This window comes from Hemitrygon akajei, chromosome 17, assembly GCF_048418815.1.
Source record: "Hemitrygon akajei chromosome 17, sHemAka1.3, whole genome shotgun sequence".
NCBI lineage: Eukaryota > Metazoa > Chordata > Chondrichthyes > Myliobatiformes > Dasyatidae > Hemitrygon > Hemitrygon akajei.
Genome location: NC_133140.1, coordinates 50,959,998 through 50,971,522, shown reverse-complemented (window position 1 = coordinate 50,971,522; position 11,525 = coordinate 50,959,998). Strand labels below are relative to the sequence as shown.

General features: G+C 39.7%; 1 non-coding gene across 1 annotated transcript; it reads left to right on the top strand.

The window, feature by feature from the left end:
* Nucleotides 1–7,823: 7,823 nt before the first annotated feature.
* On the top strand, nucleotides 7,824–7,896 carry trnar-ccu (transfer RNA arginine (anticodon CCU)). Its single transcript has one exon. It is a non-coding gene; the product is annotated as a tRNA-Arg (tRNA).
* The last annotated feature ends 3,629 nt before the right edge of the window (nucleotides 7,897–11,525 follow it).

Here is an 11,525-nt window from a genome sequence, read left to right as displayed (position 1 = left end):
TAGCTACAACAACATATTTTCAGGTATCAATCCATACTCTAAGCTCAGCCAGCTTTCTTACAATGCTCCTAGCATTAAAATAAATGCATTTAAGAAATTCTCCACCTCTTCCTCTCTGTTTATCTCTAACAGTACAAACAACTTTACTGTTTTCTTTTTCTTCCTTCTCCCATACATCTGTTCCTACACTTTGGTTCCCCTCCCCCCTCGTATCTAGTTTAAATCCACTGGAGCCTCTCTAGCAAACCTACCTACAAGAATATTTGTCCCCCTCTAGTTCAGATGTAAATTGTCCCGCCGGAACAGGTCCCACCTTCCCTGGAAAACTGTCCAATTATCTATAAATATGAAGCCCTCCCTCCTGAACCATGTCTTCAGCCACATGTTGATCTGCACTATCTTACTATTTCTAAACCCACCTGCATATGGCACAGATAGCAATCCTGAGATTGCTATCCTGGAGGTCCTGTCCTTTAACTTGGCACATGGCTCCCTAAACTCACCTTTCAGGACCTCCTCATTCTTCCTACCCATGTCATTGGTCCCTACATGGACCACAACATCTGGCTAGATATGATAGAGGCAGGAAAGTTGTTTCAACTAGAACCAGGGGACTTAGCCTCAAGGTTTGGAAGGATAGACTGAAGATGAGAAGAAACTTCTTTTCCCAGAAATTAGTGTATCTCTGAAATTCTCTACCCAGGGCAATGGTAGAGACTACTTAATTACATATATTTAAGATATAGTTAGATTATTTTTTGCATAGCAGGGGAATTAAGGTTAATGGGGAAAAGACAACTTGGGGGAGCAGAGTCCACAGCCAGATCAGCCATGATTTTATTAAAAAGCAGAGCAAGCTCGATGGTCATGTGTTCTCAAATGAGTCTTAGAGTTAATATAAAGTAGAAAAAAATGACGTTATCCTCTTTAGTACACAAATAGAAAAGCAGAATAATCTTTGAAGCAGTGAGATATAGAAAACATTCAAGTTCAAAGGGGTCTAATAAGTCCAAGAAAATAATTGATATGTTGGATTATGTGGATTGAGTAGAGGAATGGAGGTAGGTAAATCAATCCAGACTATTTACAATTTATGTACCCTTGCTTAAAGCTGGATATATTTGCCACAGAGAGAGTGCAATGAGGACTTGTCTGTACTAAGACCAGACAATGTTACCATGTGAGGAAACAAAGAGTATACAGTGTCTGTTCTGTTGAGTTTAGAAGAGTGAGGAGAGATCTTGGTAGTCTCCACAAAAGACACAACTATTCTAGTCTCAGAATAAGGAGTAGGTCATTTAGAACTGAGCTGAAAGAGAAATTCCTTTACACAAACAATTGAGGTTCTTTGGAATTCTTCCCAGAGGGCAGGGAAAAGGAAGAGTGGTGTATGGGTCTGGAAGCTCCATCATTCAATTCATTGAAAACAGTCAATGGATTTCTGGAGTTTGCGAGAAGGAAGACATGGAGGTAATACAGAAAAATAGCACTGAAGTAGAAAATGTGCGATGACCAATTGACATATATGACAACAAGGTTTCACTCACAGAGGAGCTCAGTGATTGTTTTATGCTTGCTTTGGCAAAGCACACACATCTTTTCCACAACCCCTGAGGACTCAGTAATTTTATTCTCTGAGGCCAAGGTGAGAGCATCCTTCAGGAGGGTGAACCCACAGAACGCACCAGGCCAAGTACTGAAGCCCTGTGCTAATCAACTGGCTGATTGATTCATTGATATTTTTAACTTCTCATTTTGGCAGATTGAAGTACCCATCTGCTCAATCAAATTCTTACAGTGAGACCTTCATCATTGTTAAAATTCTTTTACTCTAGTTTTAGTCAAAGTCAATCCTACGGCCATTGCGGATGCAGTGTTCTGCATCAAGAAGCACAGGAGATGTATCGTTTGTGTTACCCAGAGAAATCGGTGGAAGCAGAACACTGCATTTGCAATGGCCATAGGACTATGCCAATAGCTTTTGCAACCGCCTGGTAAAGGAAGCCATTGAAATAAAACTAGAGGAAAAGAAGTTTAACAAAGATGAAGGTCTCACTCTAAATAAGAATGAATTCGATTGGAAACAAGGTGGGAAAGTGGAAACCTGATTAGATGAGGACTAACCAATCGGGGTTACAGACTACGGGGGTATAAATACCATCAGCCTAGAGAGACCCAAGCATCATCCCTGAAGAAGATGGCAGAGCTTGTCATCAAAGCGTTGGTTATAATCAGTACCTGTACCTGGCTGGAAGCCCGAGAAGAGTTTATTCAGAGGGAATAGTTTCACTCACTTCAACACTGGACTGATTCCACAACCAATTCTCACTTTCAAAGACTCAACAACTTGTGTTCTCAATACTTACTTCAGAATCAGGTTTGATATTGCTGGCGCATGTTGTGAAGTCTGTTGTTTTGCAGCGGCAGCTTATTGCAATGCATTTGGTAATGATATATTAAATATAAATGACAATAAGAAATGTACTGTATATAAATTAAATTAATCAAGCAGTGCAAAAAGAGAGCAAAAAAAGGAAAAAATATTAGTGAGGTTCTGTACATGGGTTTATTGATAATTCAGAAATCTGATGGCAGAGGGGAAGAACCTGTTTCTGAAACACTGAGTGTGTGTACCGCTGGTACCATCTCCCCGATGGTAGCAATGAGAAGAGAGCATGTCCTGGGTGCTTGGGTGCTCCTTAATGATAAATGTCGCCTTTTGAAAGTGTCTTTGATGCTGGGGAGGAGTGTCTATAATAGAGCTGGTGAATTTACAACTTTCTGCAGCTTTTTCTGATCCTATGCAGTGGTCTCTCCATATCAGACGGTGATGCAACAAGTTAGAATGTTCTCTACATTACATCTGTCGAAATTTGTGAGAGTCTTTGGTGATATACCAAGTCTCCTCAAACTCCCAATGAAATATAGCCATTGACATGTCTTCTTTGTAATTGCATCAATATGTTGGGTCCAGGATAGATCTTCAGGGATATTATCACCCAGGAACTAGAAACTGCTCACCCTTTCCACTGCCGATCTCTCAATGAAGACTGATGTGTGTTTCCTTAACTTCACTTTCCTGAAGTCCACAATCAATTCCATGGTCTTACTGACATTGACTGTAAAGTTGTTGTGACACCACTCAACCAGCTGATTTATCTCGCTTCTGCATGCCTGCTCATCACCATCTGAAATTCTGCCAACGATAGTTGTCTCATCGGCAAATTTATAAATGGTGTTTGAGCTATGCGTAACCACACAAAATGTTGGTGTAGAGAGAGTAAAGCAGTGGGCTAAGCACACATCCTTGAGGTGTCCCTATGCTGATTGTTAGTGAGGTGGAGATGTTACTTCTGATCCTCACCGTATGTATTCTCTCAATGAGGAAGTCAAGGATCCAGTTAGAGAAGGAGATGTAGAAGCCCAGGTTTTGGAGCTTGTTTATTATCTATTTTTTTCTTTTTTTGTATTTGCACAATCTGTTGTCTTTTGCACATTGGCTGTTTGTCCATCTTTGTTGTATACAGTTTTTTAATGATTCCATTGTGTTTCTTTGAACTTACTATGAATGCCTACAAGCAAATGAATCTCAGGGTAGTGTTTGGTGACATTTATGTACTTTGATAATAACTTTATTTTGAACTTTTGATGATCTTAATGACAGGTGCAGCCAGCTCAAAGAGTCAATTGGTCTACTCCTATTCCGGATCTCATTCTTTTTTTTTAATACCAATTGCTAAAAAAGTAGTTGGACTTATTCAATTATTCTAAATCAGCAAGCAACCTTGATGCAATTGTTTACTTCCTATATGTAAAAAATTCTTGAGATACCTAGTAACCTCTGATACATTATCAACAATGTCAAAGTGAAACTAATAAAATATAAACAAAAATAAAAGCAGGTTTCCATACTGGAAAATAGTCAGCTATGCCACTGTGTATGTTGTAAGAATAAACTATTTCACAAACTGATCTATCCATCTTGTTTTCTCCAAATATTTCACTCATCTTTTTAATTAAACCAGTTTTAAAGGGAAATGTCAAAACAGTAAGGTAGCATCAGTGTAATATGTGCGCTTATTTCCTTGTGGAATACAATACCTAGAAAGGGATATATTTGTGATAGTGGGAATGCAAAGAAAATTCTCTGTACAGGCAGTTTTGCCACTTGAGGAGAGAGTGAGTTATCACTTGTATATTGTGAGCAAAGATAATGGGCATCCATAGTTTTTGTTGTATTTAAAATATTAAGGAAATTCTTGGTGAGATTACAGATCCAACTTTGATTTAATTCCCTAACACTTAATGGGCATGGCACTTTCAGAGACTTTCCAATGGAGAGCAGAATTCAGAATCAGATTCCAATTCATTATCACTGATGTATATAATGAAATGTGCTGTTTTGTGGTAGCAGTGCAGTTAAAAATTACTGTAAGCTACAAAAATAAATCAATAGAGCAAAAGATGAATAACAAGGTATTGTTCATAGTCCCTTCAGAAATCTGATGAAGGGGGAAGAAGCAATGGGTCTTCAGGTTCCTGTACTTACTCCCTGAAGGAAATAATACAAAGAGGGAATGTCCCGGATGGTAAGGGTCTTTAATGATTATGTCGACCTTTTGAGGCACCTGCTCTTGAAGATGTCCTCGATGGTAGTGGGAATTGTGCCCATGATGAAACAAACTGAGGCTACAGCCTCTGCGTCCTCTTGCGATCCTGTTTATTGGAAGGTCCATATTTGCAAGAGTCTTTGGTGACACATAACAACCTCTTCAAACGCCTAGTGAAAAAGAGCCTCTGCCATACCTTATTTATTTATATTAAGTGCAATAGTGAACAATAGCCAGATCAGAAATGCTGATCAAGTCAACTAGTTCCTAAAGAGAACTCTGATAGGCCAATCAGATGGTTCACTGCTGCTCAGCGATAGAACATAAAAAAGTCATATGTACAATTAAGAAACATTTAAAAATACTAGAAATACTGGAGTCATGATGATCATGATGAAGTCTGCTGGAGAGAGACATTTATACACATGCTGTCCTCCATAATTCAGAGAGATTGAAGGATAAGGTTACAGGGTGACAAAACATGACAGGAGTACTTGGAACTAAAAACTAATCTCTACCGGGAGAAAACAGCACCTGTTCTTTCTGCACTGTTTTCCAGCAGCTTAAGGACTAAATCCAGCCGTAACATAACTCACAAGTGCTTTTGAAAGTTAGGTATTAACCCTACCTACCAACAACCAAGCATTGCCATCCTGGTCCCCTCATGATAGCTTATGGAGAAGCATGTGACTTCCCTCCCAGAGATGATCGGTGTTATTCATGATTATGTCAATGTGTTGGTTGCAGGAAAGATCCTATGAGATGTTGTCACTCAGGAACTTGAAGCTGCTCACCCTTTCAACTGCTGACCCCTCAGTGAGGACTGGTATGTGTTCTCTGTTGTCTTCCCCTTCTGAAAGCCCACAATTAACTCCTTGATACTCTCGACTCTGGCTGAGCATAACTGAGTAAAAATTAAAAGGTGACTGAATCACTGTTTTTCTCCCTGATTAGAACCATCACCATCTGTCACTCAAACCTCTCCTGTTTCTTTCTTTCACAGGCCATTTTCTTTATTTTCACTGCTCATTCCCCATTTCTCTGGAACTCAAAATGATGTACCTGCAACTTTTCCCATATAGGTACTTGATCTAAAACACTTAATTTTCTTTCTGTGTATACAGAAGCTGCTTGACCTGTGGAGTATTTTCAGCATTTTTTATTTTATATTAGAGCAGAGTAAAACTCCCATACTGGGTGGATCCCTGGTAATTTCTGGTGGATAAATAACCAAGATGATGTTCGCTAACAAATCAGATTCATTTTGTGTTATGGTTAAAAGAGTGCTCCTGTTTAAGCAACATTTTGAAAACTATTAAAGAGCTGGGCTGCTATTTCTCTCTTAAATCACAATGTTCAAAGAACAAATGAAAGATTGAAAACCTCTGCAAGTGATCTTAAAGTTTTGAGAGTGTGTTACAACAGTCTATATCTTTACCTTGCCTATTGATTTCAATTTAAATTATTGTTGTCTGTCTGGTTGAAAGGATAACAAAGACAACAAATCCATACTTCTCAGACAAGGGGTTTCAAAGAATCTGAATCAATATCATTAGTGTTTATATTGAAGTTTCCTTCAAGAGAACAAATTTGGCTTCAGCTGTTGATATTCTGAGATCTATCTTCTGCAAATATTGGTTTATAACCCAAATTAACCTTTCTGAATTGCTGTTGAGATCAATAGAACAAAAACAGCTAAAAACAGACTGATTTTGAATTAGCTGACTATATTTAGTGAAGTTGCAGTGTTCTCCGTTTAATCAAACCATCATTCAAGAATATTCGATCAGTCAACTGAAAAGTATTGTTTTATCCAGTGGCATCAAAGAAAGCAAGTATAAATGCATTATATATCTATTCAGCAGTTGTGGACTTTGTTAAACACCGTCTTTTGGGGAAAAAAGCTTTCACTTGGGATCTTACAAAAATACACGAGTCTTTCAGGCTGAAGTGCCAATCCAATTCATTTTATTCATTTCTGATGTGCTCCAACATTTGTGAGAAAAAGTATTGCCTTTCCTTCAGTTTTGATTATTGATTTTAGTTCTGGCTGTTTTCAAATAAGAACCACGTTTAATGCTGACTTTTTCTAGATCGGCTCAAACTTTTTTTACCAGCTTGCTTCTGTAGCCTTGTTCTAGCAGATGACAGTTACAGCAAAAAGATAGATACCATGTCTTTGTTAACTTCCACTGAGCTATAGATTTGAAGAGTGGCGTTTGTTTAGTAGTCAGTATTGTCTATTCAGGCCTCCAAACATCTTAATTTACTTTTTGGTTGGGTAAGTCTTGTTGTTCTACTTCTATTCAACTAAGATTCCACAGATCAAGATGCATAGATAAAGCTAACTTTGCAGTCAAAGTTCCAATCCATTGGAGCCTGACTCAGTTATACTTTGTCTCAAATACAATAATTGTGTGTTACATCATTGACTTCTGACATGATTGAGCTGTAAAGATGGTCATCTCTATTTGTCTAATGGCAGACATGATTCACCATCAATAACTCTAGGAGACTGGAAGTGAACGATAGGCTTTTATTAACAGAGAAAAAGGGACCACGACCATGTCGAGACTGAGGGAGGAGCAGTACCCCCAATCGCCTTTATACAAGGGTCTGTGGGAGGAGCCACAGGAGCAGTCAGCCGGGGTGGGGGGGGGCGTGTCCAGACAGGTATACATAGTTTACCACAAGACAGGGGTTCACATACCATTTAAAGAAGCTCTTTTACAACTAAGAGATTCACTGGAGAAAGTCTTTGAAAACCGGGAATATCTGCTTTCAAAAATAACATAAATTAGGATCAGGAATGGACCACATAGTTTCTCAACTCTGTTCTGGCATTTAATTAGATAATTGCAAACTGAACTCTGCATTTCCAAGCTACGCACACAAAATGCTGGAGGAACTTAGCAGGCCCAAAACGATGACTGTTTACACTTTCCCATAGATTCTATCTGGCCTGCTGAGTTCCACCAGCATGTTGTGTGTGTGTGGTTTGTCTTGAATTAATTAGCTGCTACCCCTAATTCACAACTTTTTAAGATCTTTGCTTTTCTGTAGCAAACTTTTCCATTTTAAATAAATTATTTCAAAATTATGGGAGGATTTACATGAACATTGATATTCCATAACTTAAAATACTATTCTATGTTAAAAAGGGGAAAAAGCAAAAAGAAAAAGCACTTAATGGTGTAAATTATGACATGTTTGGCCCCAGTGGCCTAATGGATAAGGCACTGGCCTCCTAAGCCAGGGATTGTGGGTTCGAGTCCCATCTGGGGTGATGAATTTTGATAAATGCAGCTTTTCTTTGTCCTGAGTTCTCTTTATGTGAGTCTAAGCACATCAGTAAGCATTATTGATGCCAATTAAGATAATCTATATTCTGAAATTTCGACTGTGCTCTTTTCCATAGATTCTGCCTGGCCTGCTGAGTTTCTCCAGCATTTTGTGTGTCTTGTTTGGGTTTCCAGCATCTGCAAGTTCTCTCTGTCGGCATTTCCATCTACTCATGGTAACTCCGCGCTTCCAGTCCCACCACCCCGCCCCCCACTTACTAGTTAAGAACCTTTCTACCTTTTCCTTAAAGTTATTCAGAAAGATTCTGTTTCCATCTGTTTTTGAGGAGGAGGGTTGCAAACACCCATGCTACTCTGGGATGGGGAGAAACAAAGAACATTTTCACTCTATTTTAAACGATGACACAGAAACATAGAAACATAGAAAATAGGTGCAAGAGTAGGCTATTTGGCCCTTCGAGCCTGCACCGCCATTCAGTATGATCATGGCTGATCATCCAACTCAGAACCCTGTACCTGCTTTCTCTCCAGAACTCTGACTTTAACATCGTCAGGATTGTCTGCAATTACCTGGAGAGTCAGAACTAAATGAGACAGCCACAGTCTGTCGAAGATCTGTTCTCCAAGAACAAGCTACCAGCTGATTTTCTTCTAAAACTGCATGACAGTGTACCTAAGAGAATTGATGCAGTTTTAAAAGCAAAGGGTGATCATAGCAGATAATGATTTGGTTTCATTTTTTATTGTTTACTGCTCTTTGCAGTAGTTTTTGATATTTAGAAACTTTTCATTTCTTTATTTTTGAAAGTATCTTCGCTTACAGTCATAGAAAATACAGCACAGAAACCAGCCTTCTGGCCCATCCAATCCATGCTGAAACAATTTGAAGTGCCTACTTGCATTGACAATAGGTCTCCATACCCACCATCCATATAACTATTGAAACATCTCTTCAATGTCGAAATTGAGCTTGCATGTACCACTTGTGTTGGCAGCTCATTCCATGCACACTGTCATGACCCTCTGAGTAAAGATGTTTCCCCTCATGTTCCCCTTAAACTTTTCACCTTTCACCCTTAACCCATGACCTATGGTTGTAGACTCACCCAACAGTGGAAAAAGCCTGCTTGCATTTACCCTATCTATACCCCTCATAATTTTGTATATCTCTATCAAATTTCCTCTCAATCTTCTACATTCCAAGGAATAAATTCCTAACTTATTCAATCTTTCCTTATAACTCAGGTTGTCCAGACCTGGCAACATCTTTGTAAATTTTCCTTGTCCTCTGTCAATCTTGTTTACATGTTTCCTGTAGGGAAACTGCACACAATACTCCAAAGTAAGCCTCAACAATGTCTTATATGACCTCAGCATAATATCTCACCTCCTGTATTCAATACTATGATTTTGGCTAATGTGTCAAAAGCCTTCTTTATGACCTTATCTACCTGTGATGCCACCTTCAATGTATTATAGATCTGTATTCCCAGATTCCCTTGTTCTACCACACTCCTTTGTGCCCTACTGTTCACTGGATATGTCCTACCCTGATTGGACTTAGAGAAGTGCAATACCTTGCACTTGCTTGCATTAAATTCCTTTTGCCATTTTTCAGCCCATTTTTCCATCTGGTCCAGATCCTGCAAGCCATGATAGCCTTCCTTGCTGTCCACTACACCCCCAATCTCGGTGTAATCTGCAAATTTCCTGATTCAGTTAACCACATTGTCATCCAGATCATTGATATAGATGACAAAACACCGATTCCAGTGGCACTCCACTAGTCACGGGCCACCAGTCAGAGTGACAACTAACTGCTACCACTCTTTGGCTTCTCCCATAAAATCAATGTCCAGTCCAATTCACCACCTCATCTTGAATGCTGAATGTCTGAACTTTCTTGACAGATCTCCCATGTGCGACTTTGTCAAATCCCTTGTTAAAGACCACGTAGACAGCATCCACTGCCTTGCCTTCATCAACTACCCTAGTAATTTCCTCAAAATAAGAACATAAGAAATAGGAGCAGGAGTAGGCCATCCCGCCCATCGAGCCTGCCCCATCATTCAATAAGATCATGGCTGATCTGTCCGTAAACTCAGCTCCATCTACCTGCCTTTTCCCTATAAATTCCCCTACTATGTAAAAATCTATCTAACCATATCTTAAATATGTTTAGTGAAGAAGCCTCAACTGCTTCCCTGGGCAGAGAATACCAGATATTCACCACTCTCTGGGAAAAACAGTTTCTCCTCATCTCCATCCTAAATCTTCCCCTGAATCTTCAGGCAATGTCCCCTAGTTCTAGTCTCGCCTACCAATGGAAACAACTTTACTACTACTATCTTACATAACCCTTTCAAAATTTTGTTTGTTTCTATAAGATCCAAATCCCTTCTCATAGATTAACCCGTTCATCTCTAGAATCAACCTGGTGAACCTCCTGTGCACTGCCTCCAAATCATGGAGACCAGAACTGCACACAGTACTCTAGGTGCGGTCTCACCAGTACCCTGCATAGTTGCAGCATGACCTCCCTGCTCTTGAATTCAATCCCTCTAGCAATGAAGGCCAACATTCCATTTGCCTTCTTAATAACCTGTTATACCTGGAAGCCAACTTTTTGTGATTCATGAACAAGCACTCCCAAGTCCCTCTGCACAACTTTGGCCCATTCACTTAACCTATCCATATCCCTCTGCAGACTCTCCAATCCCCTCCTTGAAATCATCAATGTAAATGGTAAACAGCTGTGGGCCCAGCACCAACCCCTGAGGCACCCCACTTACCACTGACTGCCAACCAGAGAAACACCCATTTATACCAACTCTCTGTCTTCTATTGGCTAACCAATCCACTATCCATGCTAATACACTTCCTTTGACTCCATGTATCCGTATCTTATTTATAAGTCTCTTGTGCGGCACCTTATCGAACACCTTCTGGAAATCCAAGTATACAACATCCACCTGTTCCCCTCTTTCCACTGCACTTATTATGTCCTCAGAGAACTCCAGTAAGTTTGTCAAACAGCACCTTCCCTTTCTGAATCCATGCTGCGTCTGACTAATAGAACCAATCCTTTCTAAATGTTTCGTTATTTCTTCCTTAATGACAGCTTCAAGAATTTTCCTGACTACAGATGTTAAGCTAACTGGCCTATAGTTGCACGTCTTTTGCTTACATCCTTCTTTAAAAAGTGGCGTGACATTTGCTGTCTTCCAATCCTCTGGGACCTGCCCAGAGTCTAGAGAGTTTTGGTAAATGATTACCAACGCGTCTACTATAACCTCCGCCAAATCCCTCAGCACCCTGGGATACATCCCATCAGGACCAGGGGACTTATCTACCTTCAGGCCCTCTAGTTTGCTCATCACTATCTCTTTAGTGACAGTGATTTTATCGAGGTCCTCACCTCCCATTTCGTCCATAATATCATTCTTTGGCATATTAGATGTGCCTTCCACTGTGAAGGCCAACACAAAATAGTCGTTCAATGCCTCAGTCATTTCCTTATCACCCAATATCAATTTCCCCTTCTCATCTTCCAAGGGACCTACGTTGACTTTAGCCACCCTCTTCCACTTTATATATTTAACCATATAACCAT